Genomic DNA, 19,728 nt, shown 5'->3' on the forward strand with positions numbered 1-19,728 from the left:
AGTGGTGAGCATAGCTGGCTTTTAAGTAGATTCCCAGCCAATGTATACCTTTTGGCTGCCGTAACATTACATGGCCAGGCGCCACTCTTGTGAAGATGTCCCATGACATGTGGGTAGATTAGTGCATCTTGAGATGGTTGGGATCCATATGCTGGACATGTTTTTCAGTGCAGAACCAAGACAAACGAGGGCCTTGGTTGAAAGCATTCTTTTTAAGCTCTTCTGGCACGAGACATCTGCAAGCAGTGGTGGTATAGTGGTGAGCACAGCTGCCTTCCAAATAGTTGACCCGGGTTCGATTCCCGGCCATTGCATTTCCTTTGGCTGCTGTATATATCACTTAGTTCGTTGCCACCATTGTGAAAGGCAACAGCCAAAAAGTAAAAGACAAAAAAGGGCCTCCCCGTCGGGGAATCGAACCCTGGCCTTCAGCGTGACAGGCGGAGATACTGTCCACTATACTAACGAGGATCTGCAGCGTAAGAGGACACTTAGGAGGAGTAAGAGCTCCTCTGGCAAGAGACGTCTGCAAGCGTTGGTGGTATAGTGGTGAGCATAGCTGGCTTCCAAGCAAAAGCCATTTGCACGTAGCTGTAGATCACTGTCTAGGCAATAGGAACATAGGTAGGTGGGACAAGTAAAATTGAAGGATGTTCCTGCAAAATGTTATGTCGTCTGTACCGAAAATAGCTGCAAATACATACTTACGTGCCATAGTCCAGCCCCCATCTGAAAAGTGGCTAAATACATGATGAGTTGGCCGAGTGGTTGAGGCGATGGACTGATAATCCATTGTTCTCTGGATGCATGCGTTCGAATCCCATCCTCGTCATTCATTTAAGAGAGCCTGGTGCTTTCGTGGAAGTTATCTTACTCACACTATCTTCGTGCTTCGAAGCATGTCATGGCAAAATTGAAAGTCATCTTACCGAACATAATTGCAGAAACATACATATACAAATAATAAAAAAAATTAATTCCATCCTGGTCATTCGTTTAAAATAGCCCGGTGTTTACGTGGAAGGTAACTTACTTGCACCCTCTTCGTGCTTCGTACACCAACAGCAACCATAAAACCAACCTCACAGTAACCTGTTGTGTTTTAGCAACATCTAAACCAACCACAAGTCCAAACCCCACCTCACGGTAAACTTTTGTAGCTCAGTCGGTAGAGCATCAGACTTTTAATCTGAGGGTCCAGGGTTCAAGTCCCTGCTCGGGCGTGTAAGGCTCTTCTTGTGGAGCCACAGTTTTTGCCAGTGAGCTATCGCTTGCTGAAAGTTTCATCTGGATGCACAACACGTGTACTAGGCATGAGGACATGGAGAGCACAGGCAGTCTTGTAGTTGCGGCCGAGTGGTTAAGGTGATGCATTAGAAATCCGTTGGGGTCTTCTCGCGCTGGTTCGAGTCCTGCAGACCACGTGCTCGTCCTCTTCCTTTTTAAACTTGCAACAGTCATCAAATGTTTGCAATTCCAGCGTTACGTGGGAAAAGCGTCGTGCTGGTAGGAGGAGAAAAACAACAGCGTGCGCTCACTGAACCGAAAGGGGCAAATCAGAGGGAGGAACATGTCGCACAGGGACCACGACGGCTGTCCGGTAACTCGCCGTGATCGGATTGTGGTCAGTACTCTGCATTGTAGCCGCAGCAACCCCGCTTCGAATCAGGGTCACGGCAGGATTTCTTACGGTGACATTGGCATCACGCCCCCCTCTTGCCACCTGTTTTGTACAGCCCACTTTTCAGTGCACGCTGCTACTGTGACACGTCACAAGTGCTTAAATCTAAGCTAATCCCCCAGTGATCGCGGATAACTCAGACGGTAGAGCGTCAGACTTTTCATCTGACGTTCCTGGGTTCAAGTCCCTGTTTGGGCGTGTAAGCCAACTTTTGTAGAGCGTGGAGGATTCGGATTTCTACCTTCCTATCCATCTCAGCATGAATCAACGTTTATCCTTTCCTCATCATCTTGTTTCTCATTATTTTTATATAATTATTTGATTATCTGAATGAGTAATTAACTTTGAATTGATTTTAACTAATGAATAAGTTAACACATTGCTTAATATAAGAACGTTCAGTGCGTTTGCCTGTCTCTTTATAACTTTTTCAGGAGCCACCAAACTAAGTCAGAGGTCACGGAGGCCTTGAGTGGAGCTGAGGGCTGAGGACCGGAAGCAACTGTCTCCGTTGTTATTTCTAAGAGTTAATACTATCTAAAATGTCTTAAGGGATCTTGCTGTTTTTACGGTTAATTCTTTTAAGGTGATTCTACTTTTTATTCAAGATAGACTTTGTGTAGTAAGGATATAACTGCCTGAATGTAGATTATACCAGTCTTTAACCAGTTTTGATAAAGACGGCTGAGACTACACTCAGCCTCGGATAAGAAACAGATTATTCTTTAAGTGTGTGTGTTCTATTTGATTGTGGATCCGTTTCATAGGTCTGGAGTCAGCTCTGAACAGTCTAGTGGATGTCTGACGTTTATGCTTGAGATACTGTTCAGAATTGTACGCACGCACCCCACGTGGACATTTTCCTAGTCTATCTGTGTTTTATCCAATCAGGTTAGAACACCTATATGCGTGACGCAGTTAATGACCTTATGTGAGAGTAAAATTGTTATTGATTTGTGATTGTAAGCAGAGCGGCCTAGGAAGTCATGGCGAGTGTTGAAGCTGGCTTCTGCTGATGTAACTGCAAACTATCTTCAGTAACCTTTATTTATTTATATAAATCTCTGACTCCGGCTCTTCTTCGTCTGACAGACTGGTCATTCTTTGGGTTAAACTGCATACCATCCCTATAAGCGACATCTATTGCTGGTGAGCTCTTGCTTGCTCTACATGTCATCGGGCAGCACGACCAATGCGCCAGGCAAGAGCACAATGGAATGGTCAAGCTTCGTAGTCGTGGCCGAGTGGTTAAGGCGATGGACTAGAAATCCATTGGGGTCTCCCCGCGCAGGTTCGAATCCTGCCGACTACGTCCAGGCTGCGCGCAGGATTTAGTTTGCGACTTTCCTTGATTGTTTGCAACCCCAGTGTTTCTGGGGAAAAGGGATGTGCTGGTAGGCAAAAGCAACAAAAATAAAACCGCAGCGCGTGCAAACTGACTGCCCTGGGGGCCCTCCATTTTCAAAGACGTATGACAGAGAGCGAGGCTCCAGCGGCTGTCCCGTAGCTCGCCGTGATCGTATAGTGGTTAGTACTCTGCGTTGTGGCCGCAGCAACCCCGGTTCGAATCCGGGTCACGGCATGCTTTTCAAGGTGGCATTGACGTTGCACTCTGTGATGCCATCCGTAATCTCCAGCCTCCTTTTAGTGCAGGCTGTGCTAATGGCACGTCCTGAATGTTTACGTTTCCTAAAGTGTGGAAGACTAGGGATTCGATATGAGCAGCGGGTCCTTTGATGCCAGCATGCTGTGTAGGTAAGCATTGATCAAGTCACGCTTCTAAGGCATGGAAGGAATCGTTTCAATGGTTAAGTCTCCATTTATTGCCACAACAACAGAAAGACCTTCTGCAGTTGTCATTGATCTTTTTGTCTCCTATATGACATTGAGTCCAAACTACTGTGTTTTACTGACGTCTACACCTACAACAACCATAAACCCAACCTCACAGTAACCTGTTGTGTTTTAGCAACATCTACACCAACCACAAGTCCAAACCCCACCTCACGGTAAACTTTTGTGTACCGTAAAGGTCTGCGCCGACCACAACCCTAAACCTTGCCTACTTGCGAGGCACAGCCATGGAGCCCTGGGTAGCTCAGTCGGTAGAGCATCAGACTTTTAATCTGAGGGTCCAGGGTTCAAGTCCCTGCTTGGGCGTGTAAGGCTCTTCTTGTGGAGCCACAGTTTTTGCCAGTGAGCTATCGCTTGCTGAAAGTTTCATCTGGATGCACAACACGTGTACTAGGCATGAGGACATGGAGAGCACAGGCAGTCTTGTAGTTGCGGCCGAGTGATTAAGATGATGCATTAGAAATCCGTTGGGGTCTTCTCGCGCTGGTTCGAGTCCTGCAGACCACGTGCTCGTCCTCTTCCTTTTTAAACTTGCAACAGTCATCAAATGTTTGCAATTCCAGCGTTACGTGGGAAAAGCGTCGTGCTGGTAGGAGGAGAAAAACAACAGCGTGCGCTCACTGAACCGAAAGGGGCAAATCAGAGGGAGGAACATGTCGCACAGGGACCACGACGGCTGTCCGGTAACTCGCCGTGATCGGATTGTGGTCAGTACTCTGCATTGTAGCCGCAGCAACCCCGCTTCGAATCAGGGTCACGGCAGGATTCCTTACGGTGACATTGGCATCACGCCCCCCTCTTGCCACCTGTTTTGTACAGCCCACTTTTCAGTGCACGCTGCTACTGTGACACGTCACAAGTGCTTAAATCTAAGCTAATCCCCCAGTGATCGCGGATAACTCAGACGGTAGAGCGTCAGACTTTTCATCTGACGTTCCTGGGTTCAAGTCCCTGTTTGGGCGTGTAAGCCAACTTTTGTAGAGCGTGGAGGATTCGGATTTCTACCTTCCTATCCATCTCAGCATGAATCAACGTTTATCCTTTCCTCATCATCTTGTTTCTCATTATTTTTATATAATTATTTGATTATCTGAATGAGTAATTAACTTTGAATTGATTTTAACTAATGAATAAGTTAACACATTGCTTAATATAAGAACGTTCAGTGCGTTTGCCTGTCTCTTTATAACTTTTTCAGGAGCCACCAAACTAAGTCAGAGGTCACGGAGGCCTTGAGTGGAGCTGAGGGCTGAGGACCGGAAGCAACTGTCTCCGTTGTTATTTCTAAGAGTTAATACTATCTAAAATGTCTTAAGGGATCTTGCTGTTTTTACGGTTAATTCTTTTAAGGTGATTCTACTTTTTATTCAAGATAGACTTTGTGTAGTAAGGATATAACTGCCTGAATGTAGATTATACCAGTCTTTAACCAGTTTTGATAAAGACGGCTGAGACTACACTCAGCCTCGGATAAGAAACAGATTATTCTTTAAGTGTGTGTGTTCTATTTGATTGTGGATCCGTTTCATAGGTCTGGAGTCAGCTCTGAACAGTCTAGTGGATGTCTGACGTTTATGCTTGAGATACTGTTCAGAATTGTACGCACGCACCCCACGTGGACATTTTCCTAGTCTATCTGTGTTTTATCCAATCAGGTTAGAACACCTATATGCGTGACGCAGTTAATGACCTTATGTGAGAGTAAAATTGTTATTGATTTGTGATTGTAAGCAGAGCGGCCTAGGAAGTCATGGCGAGTGTTGAAGCTGGCTTCTGCTGATGTAACTGCAAACTATCTTCAGTAACCTTTATTTATTTATATAAATCTCTGACTCCGGCTCTTCTTCGTCTGACAGACTGGTCATTCTTTGGGTTAAACTGCATACCATCCCTATAAGCGACATCTATTGCTGGTGAGCTCTTGCTTGCTCTACATGTCATCGGGCAGCACGACCAATGTGCCAGGCAAGAGCACAATGGAATGGTCAAGCTTCGTAGTCGTGGCCGAGTGGTTAAGGCGATGGACTAGAAATCCATTGGGGTCTCCCCGCGCAGGTTCGAATCCTGCCGACTACGTCCAGGCTGCGCGCAGGATTTAGTTTGCGACTTTCCTTGATTGTTTGCAACCCCAGTGTTTCTGGGGAAAAGGGATGTGCTGGTAGGCAAAAGCAACAAAAATAAAACCGCAGCGCGTGCAAACTGACTGCCCTGGGGGCCCTCCATTTTCAAAGACGTATGACAGAGAGCGAGGCTCCAGCGGCTGTCCCGTAGCTCGCCGTGATCGTATAGTGGTTAGTACTCTGCGTTGTGGCCGCAGCAACCCCGGTTCGAATCCGGGTCACGGCATGCTTTTCAAGGTGGCATTGACGTTGCACTCTGTGATGCCATCCGTAATCTCCAGCCTCCTTTTAGTGCAGGCTGTGCTAATGGCACGTCCTGAATGTTTACGTTTCCTAAAGTGTGGAAGACTAGGGATTCGATATGAGCAGCGGGTCCTTTGATGCCAGCATGCTGTGTAGGTAAGCATTGATCAAGTCACGCTTCTAAGGCATGGAAGGAATCGTTTCAATGGTTAAGTCTCCATTTATTGCCACAACAACAGAAAGACCTTCTGCAGTTGTCATTGATCTTTTTGTCTCCTATATGACATTGAGTCCAAACTACTGTGTTTTACTGACGTCTACACCTACAACAACCATAAACCCAACCTCACAGTAACCTGTTGTGTTTTAGCAACATCTACACCAACCACAAGTCCAAACCCCACCTCACGGTAAACTTTTGTGTACCGTAAAGGTCTGCGCCGACCACAACCCTAAACCTTGCCTACTTGCGAGGCACAGCCATGGAGCCTGGGTAGCTCAGTCGGTAGAGCATCAGACTTTTAATCTGAGGGTCCAGGGTTCAAGTCCCTGCTTGGGCGTGTAAGGCTCTTCTTGTGGAGCCACAGTTTTTGCCAGTGAGCTATCGCTTGCTGAAAGTTTCATCTGGATGCACAACACGTGTACTAGGCATGAGGACATGGAGAGCACAGGCAGTCTTGTAGTTGCGGCCGAGTGATTAAGATGATGCATTAGAAATCCGTTGGGGTCTTCTCGCGCTGCTTCGAGTCCTGCAGACCACGTGCTCGTCCTCTTCCTTTTTAAACTTGCAACAGTCATCAAATGTTTGCAATTCCAGCGTTACGTGGGAAAAGCGTCGTGCTGGTAGGAGGAGAAAAACAACAGCGTGCGCTCACTGAACCGAAAGGGGCAAATCAGAGGGAGGAACATGTCGCACAGGGACCACGACGGCTGTCCGGTAACTCGCCGTGATCGGATTGTGGTCAGTACTCTGCATTGTAGCCGCAGCAACCCCGCTTCGAATCAGGGTCACGGCAGGATTCCTTACGGTGACATTGGCATCACGCCCCCCTCTTGCCACCTGTTTTGTACAGCCCACTTTTCAGTGCACGCTGCTACTGTGACACGTCACAAGTGCTTAAATCTAAGCTAATCCCCCAGTGATCGCGGATAACTCAGACGGTAGAGCGTCAGACTTTTCATCTGACGTTCCTGGGTTCAAGTCCCTGTTTGGGCGTGTAAGCCAACTTTTGTAGAGCGTGGAGGATTCGGATTTCTACCTTCCTATCCATCTCAGCATGAATCAACGTTTATCCTTTCCTCATCATCTTGTTTCTCATTATTTTTATATAATTATTTGATTATCTGAATGAGTAATTAACTTTGAATTGATTTTAACTAATGAATAAGTTAACACATTGCTTAATATAAGAACGTTCAGTGCGTTTGCCTGTCTCTTTATAACTTTTTCAGGAGCCACCAAACTAAGTCAGAGGTCACGGAGGCCTTGAGTGGAGCTGAGGGCTGAGGACCGGAAGCAACTGTCTCCGTTGTTATTTCTAAGAGTTAATACTATCTAAAATGTCTTAAGGGATCTTGCTGTTTTTACGGTTAATTCTTTTAAGGTGATTCTACTTTTTATTCAAGATAGACTTTGTGTAGTAAGGATATAACTGCCTGAATGTAGATTATACCAGTCTTTAACCAGTTTTGATAAAGACGGCTGAGACTACACTCAGCCTCGGATAAGAAACAGATTATTCTTTAAGTGTGTGTGTTCTATTTGATTGTGGATCCGTTTCATAGGTCTGGAGTCAGCTCTGAACAGTCTAGTGGATGTCTGACGTTTATGCTTGAGATACTGTTCAGAATTGTACGCACGCACCCCACGTGGACATTTTCCTAGTCTATCTGTGTTTTATCCAATCAGGTTAGAACACCTATATGCGTGACGCAGTTAATGACCTTATGTGAGAGTAAAATTGTTATTGATTTGTGATTGTAAGCAGAGCGGCCTAGGAAGTCATGGCGAGTGTTGAAGCTGGCTTCTGCTGATGTAACTGCAAACTATCTTCAGTAACCTTTATTTATTTATATAAATCTCTGACTCCGGCTCTTCTTCGTCTGACAGACTGGTCATTCTTTGGGTTAAACTGCATACCATCCCTATAAGCGACATCTATTGCTGGTGAGCTCTTGCTTGCTCTACATGTCATCGGGCAGCACGACCAATGCGCCAGGCAAGAGCACAATGGAATGGTCAAGCTTCGTAGTCGTGGCCGAGTGGTTAAGGCGATGGACTAGAAATCCATTGGGGTCTCCCCGCGCAGGTTCGAATCCTGCCGACTACGTCCAGGCTGCGCGCAGGATTTAGTTTGCGACTTTCCTTGATTGTTTGCAACCCCAGTGTTTCTGGGGAAAAGGGATGTGCTGGTAGGCAAAAGCAACAAAAATAAAACCGCAGCGCGTGCAAACTGACTGCCCTGGGGGCCCTCCATTTTCAAAGACGTATGACAGAGAGCGAGGCTCCAGCGGCTGTCCCGTAGCTCGCCGTGATCGTATAGTGGTTAGTACTCTGCGTTGTGGCCGCAGCAACCCCGGTTCGAATCCGGGTCACGGCATGCTTTTCAAGGTGGCATTGACGTTGCACTCTGTGATGCCATCCGTAATCTCCAGCCTCCTTTTAGTGCAGGCTGTGCTAATGGCACGTCCTGAATGTTTACGTTTCCTAAAGTGTGGAAGACTAGGGATTCGATATGAGCAGCGGGTCCTTTGATGCCAGCATGCTGTGTAGGTAAGCATTGATCAAGTCACGCTTCTAAGGCATGGAAGGAATCGTTTCAATGGTTAAGTCTCCATTTATTGCCACAACAACAGAAAGACCTTCTGCAGTTGTCATTGATCTTTTTGTCTCCTATATGACATTGAGTCCAAACTACTGTGTTTTACTGACGTCTACACCTACAACAACCATAAACCCAACCTCACAGTAACCTGTTGTGTTTTAGCAACATCTACACCAACCACAAGTCCAAACCCCACCTCACGGTAAACTTTTGTGTACCGTAAAGGTCTGCGCCGACCACAACCCTAAACCTTGCCTACTTGCGAGGCACAGCCATGGAGCCCGGGTAGCTCAGTCGGTAGAGCATCAGACTTTTAATCTGAAGGTCCAGGGTTCAAGTCCCTGCTTGGGCGTGTAAGGCTCTTCTTGTGGAGCCACAGTTTTTGCCAGTGAGCTATCGCTTGCTGAAAGTTTCATCTGGATGCACAACACGTGTACTAGGCATGAGGACATGGAGAGCACAGGCAGTCTTGTAGTTGCGGCCGAGTGATTAAGATGATGATCCTTTCCTTTCCTCTTGTTTCTCATTATTTTTATATAATTATTTGATTATCTGAATGAGTAATTAACTTTGAATTGATTTTAACTAATGAATAAGTTAACACATTGCTTAATATAAGAACGTTCAGTGCGTTTGCCTGTCTCTTTATAACTTTTTCAGGAGCCACCAAACTAAGTCAGAGGTCACGGAGGCCTTGAGTGGAGCTGAGGGCTGAGGACCGGAAGCAACTGTCTCCGTTGTTATTTCTAAGAGTTAATACTATCTAAAATGTCTTAAGGGATCTTGCTGTTTTTACGGTTAATTCTTTTAAGGTGATTCTACTTTTTATTCAAGATAGACTTTGTGTAGTAAGGATATAACTGCCTGAATGTAGATTATACCAGTCTTTAACCAGTTTTGATAAAGACGGCTGAGACTACACTCAGCCTCGGATAAGAAACAGATTATTCTTTAAGTGTGTGTGTTCTATTTGATTGTGGATCCGTTTCATAGGTCTGGAGTCAGCTCTGAACAGTCTAGTGGATGTCTGACGTTTATGCTTGAGATACTGTTCAGAATTGTACGCACGCACCCCACGTGGACATTTTCCTAGTCTATCTGTGTTTTATCCAATCAGGTTAGAACACCTATATGCGTGACGCAGTTAATGACCTTATGTGAGAGTAAAATTGTTATTGATTTGTGATTGTAAGCAGAGCGGCCTAGGAAGTCATGGCGAGTGTTGAAGCTGGCTTCTGCTGATGTAACTGCAAACTATCTTCAGTAACCTTTATTTATTTATATAAATCTCTGACTCCGGCTCTTCTTCGTCTGACAGACTGGTCATTCTTTGGGTTAAACTGCATACCATCCCTATAAGCGACATCTATTGCTGGTGAGCTCTTGCTTGCTCTACATGTCATCGGGCAGCACGACCAATGTGCCAGGCAAGAGCACAATGGAATGGTCAAGCTTCGTAGTCGTGGCCGAGTGGTTAAGGCGATGGACTAGAAATCCATTGGGGTCTCCCCGCGCAGGTTCGAATCCTGCCGACTACGTCCAGGCTGCGCGCAGGATTTAGTTTGCGACTTTCCTTGATTGTTTGCAACCCCAGTGTTTCTGGGGAAAAGGGATGTGCTGGTAGGCAAAAGCAACAAAAATAAAACCGCAGCGCGTGCAAACTGACTGCCCTGGGGGCCCTCCATTTTCAAAGACGTATGACAGAGAGCGAGGCTCCAGCGGCTGTCCCGTAGCTCGCCGTGATCGTATAGTGGTTAGTACTCTGCGTTGTGGCCGCAGCAACCCCGGTTCGAATCCGGGTCACGGCATGCTTTTCAAGGTGGCATTGACGTTGCACTCTGTGATGCCATCCGTAATCTCCAGCCTCCTTTTAGTGCAGGCTGTGCTAATGGCACGTCCTGAATGTTTACGTTTCCTAAAGTGTGGAAGACTAGGGATTCGATATGAGCAGCGGGTCCTTTGATGCCAGCATGCTGTGTAGGTAAGCATTGATCAAGTCACGCTTCTAAGGCATGGAAGGAATCGTTTCAATGGTTAAGTCTCCATTTATTGCCACAACAACAGAAAGACCTTCTGCAGTTGTCATTGATCTTTTTGTCTCCTATATGACATTGAGTCCAAACTACTGTGTTTTACTGACGTCTACACCTACAACAACCATAAACCCAACCTCACAGTAACCTGTTGTGTTTTAGCAACATCTACACCAACCACAAGTCCAAACCCCACCTCACGGTAAACTTTTGTGTACCGTAAAGGTCTGCGCCGACCACAACCCTAAACCTTGCCTACTTGCGAGGCACAGCCATGGAGCCCGGGTAGCTCAGTCGGTAGAGCATCAGACTTTTAATCTGAGGGTCCAGGGTTCAAGTCCCTGCTTGGGCGTGTAAGGCTCTTCTTGTGGAGCCACAGTTTTTGCCAGTGAGCTATCGCTTGCTGAAAGTTTCATCTGGATGCACAACACGTGTACTAGGCATGAGGACATGGAGAGCACAGGCAGTCTTGTAGTTGCGGCCGAGTGGATTAAGATGATGCATTAGAAATCCGTTGGGGTCTTCTCGCGCTGGTTCGAGTCCTGCAGACCACGTGCTCGTTCCTCTTCCTTTTTAAACTTGCAACAGTCATCAAATGTTTGCAATTCCAGCGTTACTTGGGAAAAGCGTCGTGCTGGTAGGAGGAGAAAAACAACAGCGTGCGCTCACTGAACCGAAAGGGGCAAATCAGAGGGAGGAACATGTCGCACAGGGACCACGACGGCTGTCCGGTAACTCGCCGTGATCGGATTGTGGTCAGTACTCTGCATTGTAGCCGCAGCAACCCCGCTTCGAATCAGGGTCACGGCAGGATTCCTTACGGTGACATTGGCATCACGCCCCCCTCTTGCCACCTGTTTTGTACAGCCCACTTTTCAGTGCACGCTGCTACTGTGACACGTCACAAGTGCTTAAATCTAAGCTAATCCCCCAGTGATCGCGGATAACTCAGACGGTAGAGCGTCAGACTTTTCATCTGACGTTCCTGGGTTCAAGTCCCTGTTTGGGCGTGTAAGCCAACTTTTGTAGAGCGTGGAGGATTCGGATTTCTACCTTCCTATCCATCTCAGCATGAATCAACGTTTATCCTTTCCTCATCATCTTGTTTCTCATTATTTTTATATAATTATTTGATTATCTGAATGAGTAATTAACTTTGAATTGATTTTAACTAATGAATAAGTTAACACATTGCTTAATATAAGAACGTTCAGTGCGTTTGCCTGTCTCTTTATAACTTTTTCAGGAGCCACCAAACTAAGTCAGAGGTCACGGAGGCCTTGAGTGGAGCTGAGGGCTGAGGACCGGAAGCAACTGTCTCCGTTGTTATTTCTAAGAGTTAATACTATCTAAAATGTCTTAAGGGATCTTGCTGTTTTTACGGTTAATTCTTTTAAGGTGATTCTACTTTTTATTCAAGATAGACTTTGTGTAGTAAGGATATAACTGCCTGAATGTAGATTATACCAGTTTTTAACCAGTTTTGATAAAGACGGCTGAGACTACACTCAGCCTCGGATAAGAAACAGATTGTTCTTTAAGTGTGTGTGTTCTATTTGATTGTGGATCCGTTTCATAGGTCTGGAGTCAGCTCTGAACAGTCTAGTGGATGTCTTTTTGTCTCCTATATGACATTGAGTCCAAACTACTGTGTTTTACTGACGTCTACACCTACAACAACCATAAACCCAACCTCACAGTAACCTGTTGTGTTTTAGCAACATCTACACCAACCACAATTCCAAACCCCACCTCACGGTAAACTTTTGTAGGCAACCCTAAACCTTGCCTACTTGCGTGGCACAGCCATGGAGCCCGGGTAGCTCAGTCGGTAGAGCATCAGACTTTTAATCTGAGGGTCCAGGGTTCAAGTCCCTGCTTGGGCGTGTAAGGCTCTTCTTGTGGAGCCACAGTTTTTGCCAGTGAGCTATCGCTTGCTGAAAGTTTCATCTGGATGCACAACACGTGTACTAGGCATGAGGACATGGAGAGCACAGGCAGTCTTGTAGTTGCGGCCGAGTGGTTAAGATGATGCATTAGAAATCTGTTGGGGTCTTCTCGCGCTGGTTCGAGTCCTGCAGACCACGTGCTCGTTCTCTTCCTTTTTAAACTTGCAACAGTCATCAAATGTTTGCAATTCCAGCGTTACTTGGGAAAAGCGTCGTGCTGGTAGGAGGAGAAAAACAACAGCGTGCGCTCACTGAACCGAAAGGGGCAAATCAGAGGGAGGAACATGTCGCACAGGGACCACGACGGCTGTCCGGTAACTCGCCGTGATCGGATTGTGGTCAGTACTCTGCATTGTAGCCGCAGCAACCCCGCTTCGAATCAGGGTCACGGCAGGATTCCTTACGGTGACATTGGCATCACGCCCCCCTCTTGCCACCTGTTTTGTACAGCCCACTTTTCAGTGCACGCTGCTACTGTGACACGTCACAAGTGCTTAAATCTAAGCTAATCCCCCAGTGATCGCGGATAACTCAGACGGTAGAGCGTCAGACTTTTCATCTGACGTTCCTGGGTTCAAGTCCCTGTTTGGGTGTGTAAGCCAACTTTTGTAGAGCGTGGAGGATTCGGATTTCTACCTTCCTATCCATCTCAGCATGAATCAACGTTTATCCTTTCCTCATCATCTTGTTTCTCATTATTTTTATATAATTATTTGATTATCTGAATGAGTAATTAACTTTGAATTGATTTTAACTAATGAATAAGTTAACACATTGCTTAATATAAGAACGTTCAGTGCGTTTGCCTGTCTCTTTATAACTTTTTCAGGAGCCACCAAACTAAGTCAGAGGTCACGGAGGCCTTGAGTGGAGCTGAGGGCTGAGGACCGGAAGCAACTGTCTCCGTTGTTATTTCTAAGAGTTAATACTATCTAAAATGTCTTAAGGGATCTTGCTGTTTTTACGGTTAATTCTTTTAAGGTGATTCTACTTTTTATTCAAGATAGGCAGCACGACGAATGCGCCAGGCAAGAGCACAATGGAATGGTCAAGCTTCGTAGTCGTGGCCGAGTGGTTAAGGCGATGGACTAGAAATCCATTGGGGTCTCCCCGCGCAGGTTCGAATCCTGCTGACTACGTCCAGGATGCGCGCAGGATTTAGTTTGCGACTTTCCTTGATTGTTTGCAACCCCAGTGTTTCTGGGGAAAAGGGATGTGCTGGTAGGCAAAAGCAACAAAAATAAAACCGCAGCGCGCGCAAACTGACTGCCCCGGGCGCCCTCCATTTTCAAAGACGTATGACAGAGAGCGAGGCTCCAGCGGCTGTCCCGTAGCTCGCCGTGATCGTATAGTGGTTAGTACTCTGCGTTGTGGCCGCAGCAACCCCGGTTCGAATCCGGGTCACGGCATGCTTTTCAAGGTGGCATTGACGTTGCACTCTGTGATGCCATCCGTAATCTCCAGCCTCCTTTTAGTGCAGGCTGTGCTAATGGCACGTCCTGAATGTTTACGTTTCCTAAAGTGTGGAAGACTAGGGATTCGATATGAGCAGCGGGTCCTTTGATGCCAGCATGCTGTGTAGGTAAGCATTGATCAAGTCACGCTTCTAAGGCATGGAAGGAATCGTTTCAATGGTTAAGTCTCCATTTATTGCCACAACAACAGAAAGACCTTCTGCAGTTGTCATTGATCTTTTTGTCTCCTATATGACATTGAGTCCAAACTACTGTGTTTTACTGACGTCTACACCTACAACAACCATAAACCCAACCTCACAGTAACCTGTTGTGTTTTAGCAACATCTACACCAACCACAATTCCAAACCCCACCTCACGGTAAACTTTTGTGTACCGTAAAGGTCTGCGTCGACCACAACCCTAAACCTTGCCTACTTGCATGGCACAGCCATGGAGCCCGGGTAGCTCAGTCGGTAGAGCATCAGACTTTTAATCTGAGGGTCCAGGGTTCAAGTCCCTGCTTGGGCGTGTAAGGCTCTTCTTGTGGAGCCACAGTTTTTGCTCAGTGAGCTATCGCTTGCTGAAAGTTTCATCTGGATGCACAACACGTGTACTAGGCATGAGGACATGGAGAGCACAGGCAGTCTTGTAGTTGCGGCCGAGTGGTTAAGATGATGCATTAGAAATCCGTTGGGGTCTTCTCGCGCTGGTTCGAGTCCTGCAGACCACGTGCTCGTTCTCTTCCTTTTTAAACTTGCAACAGTCATCAAATGTTTGCAATTCCAGCGTTACTTGGGAAAAGCGTCGTGCTGGTAGGAGGAGAAAAACAACAGCGTGCGCTCACTGAACCGAAAGGGGCAAATCAGAGGGAGGAACATGTCGCACAGGGACCACGACGGCTGTCCGGTAACTCGCCGTGATCGGATTGTGGTCAGTACTCTGCATTGTAGCCGCAGCAACCCCGCTTCGAATCAGGGTCACGGCAGGATTCCTTACGGTGACATTGGCATCACGCCCCCCTCTTGCCACCTGTTTTGTACAGCCCACTTTTCAGTGCACGCTGCTACTGTGACACGTCACAAGTGCTTAAATCTAAGCTAATCCCCCAGTGATCGCGGATAACTCAGACGGTAGAGCGTCAGACTTTTCATCTGACGTTCCTGGGTTCAAGTCCCTGTTTGGGTGTGTAAGCCAACTTTTGTAGAGCGTGGAGGATTCGGATTTCTACCTTCCTATCCATCTCAGCATGAATCAACGTTTATCCTTTCCTCATCATCTTGTTTCTCATTATTTTTATATAATTATTTGATTATCTGAATGAGTAATTAACTTTGAATTGATTTTAACTAATGAATAAGTTAACACATTGCTTAATATAAGAACGTTCAGTGCGTTTGCCTGTCTCTTTATAACTTTTTCAGGAGCCACCAAACTAAGTCAGAGGTCACGGAGGCCTTGAGTGGAGCTGAGGGCTGAGGACCGGAAGCAACTGTCTCCGTTGTTATTTCTAAGAGTTAATACTATCTAAAATGTCTTAAGGGATCTTGCTGTTTTTACGGTTAATTCTTTTAAGGTGATTCTACTTTTTATTCAAGATAGACTTTGTGTAGTAAGGATATAACTGCCTGAATGTAGATTATACCAGTTTTTAACCAGTTTTGATAAAGACGGCTGAGACTACACTCAGCCTCGGATAAGAAACAGATTGTTCTTTAAGTGTGTGTGTTCTATTTGATTGTGGATCCGTTTCATAGGTCTGGAGTCAGCTCTGAACAGTCTAGTGGATGTCTGACGTTTATGCTTGAGATACTGTTCAGAATTGTACGCACGCACCCCACGTGGACATTTTCCTAGTCTATCTGTGTTTTATCCAATCAGGTTAGAACACCTATATGCGTGACGCAGTTAATGACCTTATGTGAGAGTAAAATTGTTATTGATTTGTGATTGTAAGCAGAGCGGCCTAGGAAGTCATGGCGAGTGTTGAAGCTGGCTTCTGCTGATGTAACTGCAAACTATCTTCAGTAACCTTTATTTATTTATATAAATCTCTGACTCCGGCTCTTCTTCGTCTGACAGACTGGTCATTCTTTGGGTTAAACTGCATACCATCCCTATAAGCGACATCTATTGCTGGTGAGCTCTTGCTTGCTCTACATTTCATCGGGCAGCACGACCAATGCGCCAGGCAAGAGCACAATGGAATGGTCAAGCTTCGTAGTCGTGGCCGAGTGGTTAAGGCGATGGACTAGAAATCCATTGGGGTCTCCCCGCGCAGGTTCGAATCCTGCTGACTACGTCCAGGATGCGCGCAGGATTTAGTTTGCGACTTTCCTTGATTGTTTGCAACCCCAGTGTTTCTGGGGAAAAGGGATGTGCTGGTAGGCAAAAGCAACAAAAATAAAACCGCAGCGCGCGCAAACTGACTGCCCTGGGCGCCCTCCATTTTCAAAGACGTATGACAGAGAGCGAGGCTCCAGCGGCTGTCCCGTAGCTCGCCGTGATCGTATAGTGGTTAGTACTCTGCGTTGTGGCCGCAGCAACCCCGGTTCGAATCCGGGTCACGGCATGCTTTTCAAGGTGGCATTGACATTGCACTCTGTGATGCCATCCGTAATCTCCAGCCTCCTTTTAGTGCAGGCTGTGCTAATGGCACGTCCTGAATGTTTACGTTTCCTAAAGTGTGGAAGACTAGGGATTCGATATGAGCAGCGGGTCCTTTGATGCCAGCATGCTGTGTAGGTAAGCATTGATCAAGTCACGCTTCTAAGGCATGGAAGGAATCGTTTCAATGGTTAAGTCTCCATTTATTGCCACAACAACAGAAAGACCTTCTGCAGTTGTCATTGATCTTTTTGTCTCCTATATGACATTGAGTCCAAACTACTGTGTTTTACTGACGTCTACACCTACAACAACCATAAACCCAACCTCACAGTAACCTGTTGTGTTTTAGCAACATCTACACCAACCACAATTCCAAACCCCACCTCACGGTAAACTTTTGTGTACCGTAAAGGTCTGCGTCGACCACAACCCTAAACCTTGCCTACTTGCGTGGCACAGCCATGGAGCCCGGGTAGCTCAGTCGGTAGAGCATCAGACTTTTAATCTGAGGGTCCAGGGTTCAAGTCCCTGCTTGGGCGTGTAAGGCTCTTCTTGTGGAGCCACAGTTTTTGCCAGGGAGCTATCGCTTGCTGAAAGTTTCATCTGGATGCACAACACGTGTACTAGGCATGAGGACATGGAGAGCACAGGCAGTCTTGTAGTTGCGGCCGAGTGGTTAAGATGATGCATTAGAAATCCGTTGGGGTCTTCTCGCGCTGGTTCGAGTCCTGCAGACCACGTGCTCGTTCTCTTCCTTTTTAAACTTGCAACAGTCATCAAATGTTTGCAATTCCAGCGTTACTTGGGAAAAGCGTCGTGCTGGTAGGAGGAGAAAAACAACAGCGTGCGCTCACTGAACCGAAAGGGGCAAATCAGAGGGAGGAACATGTCGCACAGGGACCACGACGGCTGTCCGGTAACTCGCCGTGATCGGATTGTGGTCAGTACTCTGCATTGTAGCCTCAGCAACCCCGCTTCGAATCAGGGTCACGGCAGGATTCCTTACGGTGACATTGGCATCACGCCCCCCTCTTGCCACCTGTTTTGTACAGCCCACTTTTCAGTGCACGCTGCTACTGTGACACGTCACAAGTGCTTAAATCTAAGCTAATCCCCCAGTGATCGCGGATAACTCAGACGGTAGAGCGTCAGACTTTTCATCTGACGTTCCTGGGTTCAAGTCCCTGTTTGGGTGTGTAAGCCAACTTTTGTAGAGCGTGGAGGATTCGGATTTCTACCTTCCTATCCATCTCAGCATGAATCAACGTTTATCCTTTCCTCATCATCTTGTTTCTCATTATTTTTATATAATTATTTGATTATCTGAATGAGTAATTAACTTTGAATTGATTTTAACTAATGAATAAGTTAACACATTGCTTAATATAAGAACGTTCAGTGCGTTTGCCTGTCTCTTTATAACTTTTTCAGGAGCCACCAAACTAAGTCAGAGGTCACGGAGGCCTTGAGTGGAGCTGAGGGCTGAGGACCGGAAGCAACTGTCTCCGTTGTTATTTCTAAGAGTTAATACTATCTAAAATGTCTTAAGGGATCTTGCTGTTTTTACGGTTAATTCTTTTAAGGTGATTCTACTTTTTATTCAAGATAGACTTTGTGTAGTAAGGATATAACTGCCTGAATGTAGATTATACCAGTTTTTAACCAGTTTTGATAAAGACGGCTGAGACTACACTCAGCCTCGGATAAGAAACAGATTGTTCTTTAAGTGTGTGTGTTCTATTTGATTGTGGATCCGTTTCATAGGTCTGGAGTCAGCTCTGAACAGTCTAGTGGATGTCTGACGTTTATGCTTGAGATACTGTTCAGAATTGTACGCACGCACCCCACGTGGACATTTTCCTAGTCTATCTGTGTTTTATCCAATCAGGTTAGAACACCTATATGCGTGACGCAGTTAATGACCTTATGTGAGAGTAAAATTGTTATTGATTTGTGATTGTAAGCAGAGCGGCCTAGGAAGTCATGGCGAGTGTTGAAGCTGGCTTCTGCTGATGTAACTGCAAACTATCTTCAGTAACCTTTATTTATTTATATAAATCTCTGACTCCGGCTCTTCTTCGTCTGACAGACTGGTCATTCTTTGGGTTAAACTGCATACCATCCCTATAAGCGACATCTATTGCTGGTGAGCTCTTGCTTGCTCTACATTTCATCGGGCAGCACGACCAATGCGCCAGGCAAGAGCACAATGGAATGGTCAAGCTTCGTAGTCGTGGCCGAGTGGTTAAGGCGATGGACTAGAAATCCATTGGGGTCTCCCCGCGCAGAGTTCGAATCCTGCTGACTACGTCCAGGATGCGCGCAGGATTTAGTTTGCGACTTTCCTTGATTGTTTGCAACCCCAGTGTTTCTGGGGAAAAGGGATGTGCTGGTAGGCAAAAGCAACAAAAATAAAACCGCAGCGCGCGCAAACTGACTGCCCTGGGCGCCCTCCATTTTCAAAGACGTATGACAGAGAGCGAGGCTCCAGCGGCTGTCCCGTAGCTCGCCGTGATCGTATAGTGGTTAGTACTCTGCGTTGTGGCCGCAGCAACCCCGGTTCGAATCCGGGTCACGGCATGCTTTTCAAGGTGGCATTGACGTTGCACTCTGCGATGCCATCCGTAATCTCCAGCCTCCTTTTAGTGCAGGCTGTGCTAATGGCACGTCCTGAATGTTTACGTTTCCTAAAGTGTGGAAGACTAGGGATTCGATATGAGCAGCGGGTCCTTTGATGCCAGCATGCTGTGTAGGTAAGCATTGATCAAGTCACGCTTCTAAGGCATGGAAGGAATCGTTTCAATGGTTAAGTCTCCATTTATTGCCACAACAACAGAAAGACCTTCTGCAGTTGTCGTTGATCTTTTTGTCTCCTATATGACATTGAGTCCAAACTACTGTGTTTTACTGACGTCTACACCTACAACAACCATAAACCCAACCTCACAGTAACCTGTT

At 46.3% G+C, this 19,728-nt stretch overlaps 21 non-coding genes across 21 annotated transcripts; all 21 read left to right on the top strand.

Moving 5' to 3' along the window:
* Positions 1–242: 242 nt before the first annotated feature.
* trnag-ucc (transfer RNA glycine (anticodon UCC)) lies at positions 243–314 on the top strand. The gene has a single exon. It is a non-coding gene; the product is annotated as a tRNA-Gly (tRNA).
* Positions 315–2,911: 2,597 nt separating this feature from the next.
* trnas-aga (transfer RNA serine (anticodon AGA)) lies at positions 2,912–2,993 on the top strand. The gene has a single exon. It is a non-coding gene; the product is annotated as a tRNA-Ser (tRNA).
* Positions 2,994–3,191: 198 nt separating this feature from the next.
* trnah-gug (transfer RNA histidin (anticodon GUG)) lies at positions 3,192–3,263 on the top strand. Its single transcript has one exon. It is a non-coding gene; the product is annotated as a tRNA-His (tRNA).
* A 504-nt stretch (positions 3,264–3,767) lies between these two features.
* Positions 3,768–3,841, top strand: trnak-uuu (transfer RNA lysine (anticodon UUU)). Its single transcript has one exon. It is a non-coding gene; the product is annotated as a tRNA-Lys (tRNA).
* Positions 3,842–5,529: 1,688 nt separating this feature from the next.
* On the top strand, positions 5,530–5,611 carry trnas-aga (transfer RNA serine (anticodon AGA)). The gene has a single exon. It is a non-coding gene; the product is annotated as a tRNA-Ser (tRNA).
* A 198-nt stretch (positions 5,612–5,809) lies between these two features.
* Positions 5,810–5,881, top strand: trnah-gug (transfer RNA histidin (anticodon GUG)). The gene has a single exon. It is a non-coding gene; the product is annotated as a tRNA-His (tRNA).
* A 504-nt stretch (positions 5,882–6,385) lies between these two features.
* Positions 6,386–6,458, top strand: trnak-uuu (transfer RNA lysine (anticodon UUU)). Its single transcript has one exon. It is a non-coding gene; the product is annotated as a tRNA-Lys (tRNA).
* Positions 6,459–8,146: 1,688 nt separating this feature from the next.
* trnas-aga (transfer RNA serine (anticodon AGA)) lies at positions 8,147–8,228 on the top strand. The gene has a single exon. It is a non-coding gene; the product is annotated as a tRNA-Ser (tRNA).
* A 198-nt stretch (positions 8,229–8,426) lies between these two features.
* On the top strand, positions 8,427–8,498 carry trnah-gug (transfer RNA histidin (anticodon GUG)). Its single transcript has one exon. It is a non-coding gene; the product is annotated as a tRNA-His (tRNA).
* A 504-nt stretch (positions 8,499–9,002) lies between these two features.
* On the top strand, positions 9,003–9,075 carry trnak-uuu (transfer RNA lysine (anticodon UUU)). The gene has a single exon. It is a non-coding gene; the product is annotated as a tRNA-Lys (tRNA).
* Positions 9,076–10,179: 1,104 nt separating this feature from the next.
* Positions 10,180–10,261, top strand: trnas-aga (transfer RNA serine (anticodon AGA)). The gene has a single exon. It is a non-coding gene; the product is annotated as a tRNA-Ser (tRNA).
* Positions 10,262–10,459: 198 nt separating this feature from the next.
* Positions 10,460–10,531, top strand: trnah-gug (transfer RNA histidin (anticodon GUG)). Its single transcript has one exon. It is a non-coding gene; the product is annotated as a tRNA-His (tRNA).
* A 504-nt stretch (positions 10,532–11,035) lies between these two features.
* Positions 11,036–11,108, top strand: trnak-uuu (transfer RNA lysine (anticodon UUU)). Its single transcript has one exon. It is a non-coding gene; the product is annotated as a tRNA-Lys (tRNA).
* Positions 11,109–12,569: 1,461 nt separating this feature from the next.
* trnak-uuu (transfer RNA lysine (anticodon UUU)) lies at positions 12,570–12,642 on the top strand. The gene has a single exon. It is a non-coding gene; the product is annotated as a tRNA-Lys (tRNA).
* A 1,120-nt stretch (positions 12,643–13,762) lies between these two features.
* On the top strand, positions 13,763–13,844 carry trnas-aga (transfer RNA serine (anticodon AGA)). The gene has a single exon. It is a non-coding gene; the product is annotated as a tRNA-Ser (tRNA).
* A 198-nt stretch (positions 13,845–14,042) lies between these two features.
* On the top strand, positions 14,043–14,114 carry trnah-gug (transfer RNA histidin (anticodon GUG)). Its single transcript has one exon. It is a non-coding gene; the product is annotated as a tRNA-His (tRNA).
* Positions 14,115–14,618: 504 nt separating this feature from the next.
* trnak-uuu (transfer RNA lysine (anticodon UUU)) lies at positions 14,619–14,691 on the top strand. Its single transcript has one exon. It is a non-coding gene; the product is annotated as a tRNA-Lys (tRNA).
* Positions 14,692–16,380: 1,689 nt separating this feature from the next.
* trnas-aga (transfer RNA serine (anticodon AGA)) lies at positions 16,381–16,462 on the top strand. Its single transcript has one exon. It is a non-coding gene; the product is annotated as a tRNA-Ser (tRNA).
* A 198-nt stretch (positions 16,463–16,660) lies between these two features.
* On the top strand, positions 16,661–16,732 carry trnah-gug (transfer RNA histidin (anticodon GUG)). The gene has a single exon. It is a non-coding gene; the product is annotated as a tRNA-His (tRNA).
* Positions 16,733–17,236: 504 nt separating this feature from the next.
* trnak-uuu (transfer RNA lysine (anticodon UUU)) lies at positions 17,237–17,309 on the top strand. The gene has a single exon. It is a non-coding gene; the product is annotated as a tRNA-Lys (tRNA).
* Positions 17,310–19,278: 1,969 nt separating this feature from the next.
* trnah-gug (transfer RNA histidin (anticodon GUG)) lies at positions 19,279–19,350 on the top strand. The gene has a single exon. It is a non-coding gene; the product is annotated as a tRNA-His (tRNA).
* Positions 19,351–19,728: the final 378 nt, after the last annotated feature.

This window comes from Danio aesculapii, chromosome 4 (assembly GCF_903798145.1).
Source record: "Danio aesculapii chromosome 4, fDanAes4.1, whole genome shotgun sequence".
NCBI classification, from domain to species: Eukaryota; Metazoa; Chordata; class Actinopteri; order Cypriniformes; family Danionidae; genus Danio; species Danio aesculapii.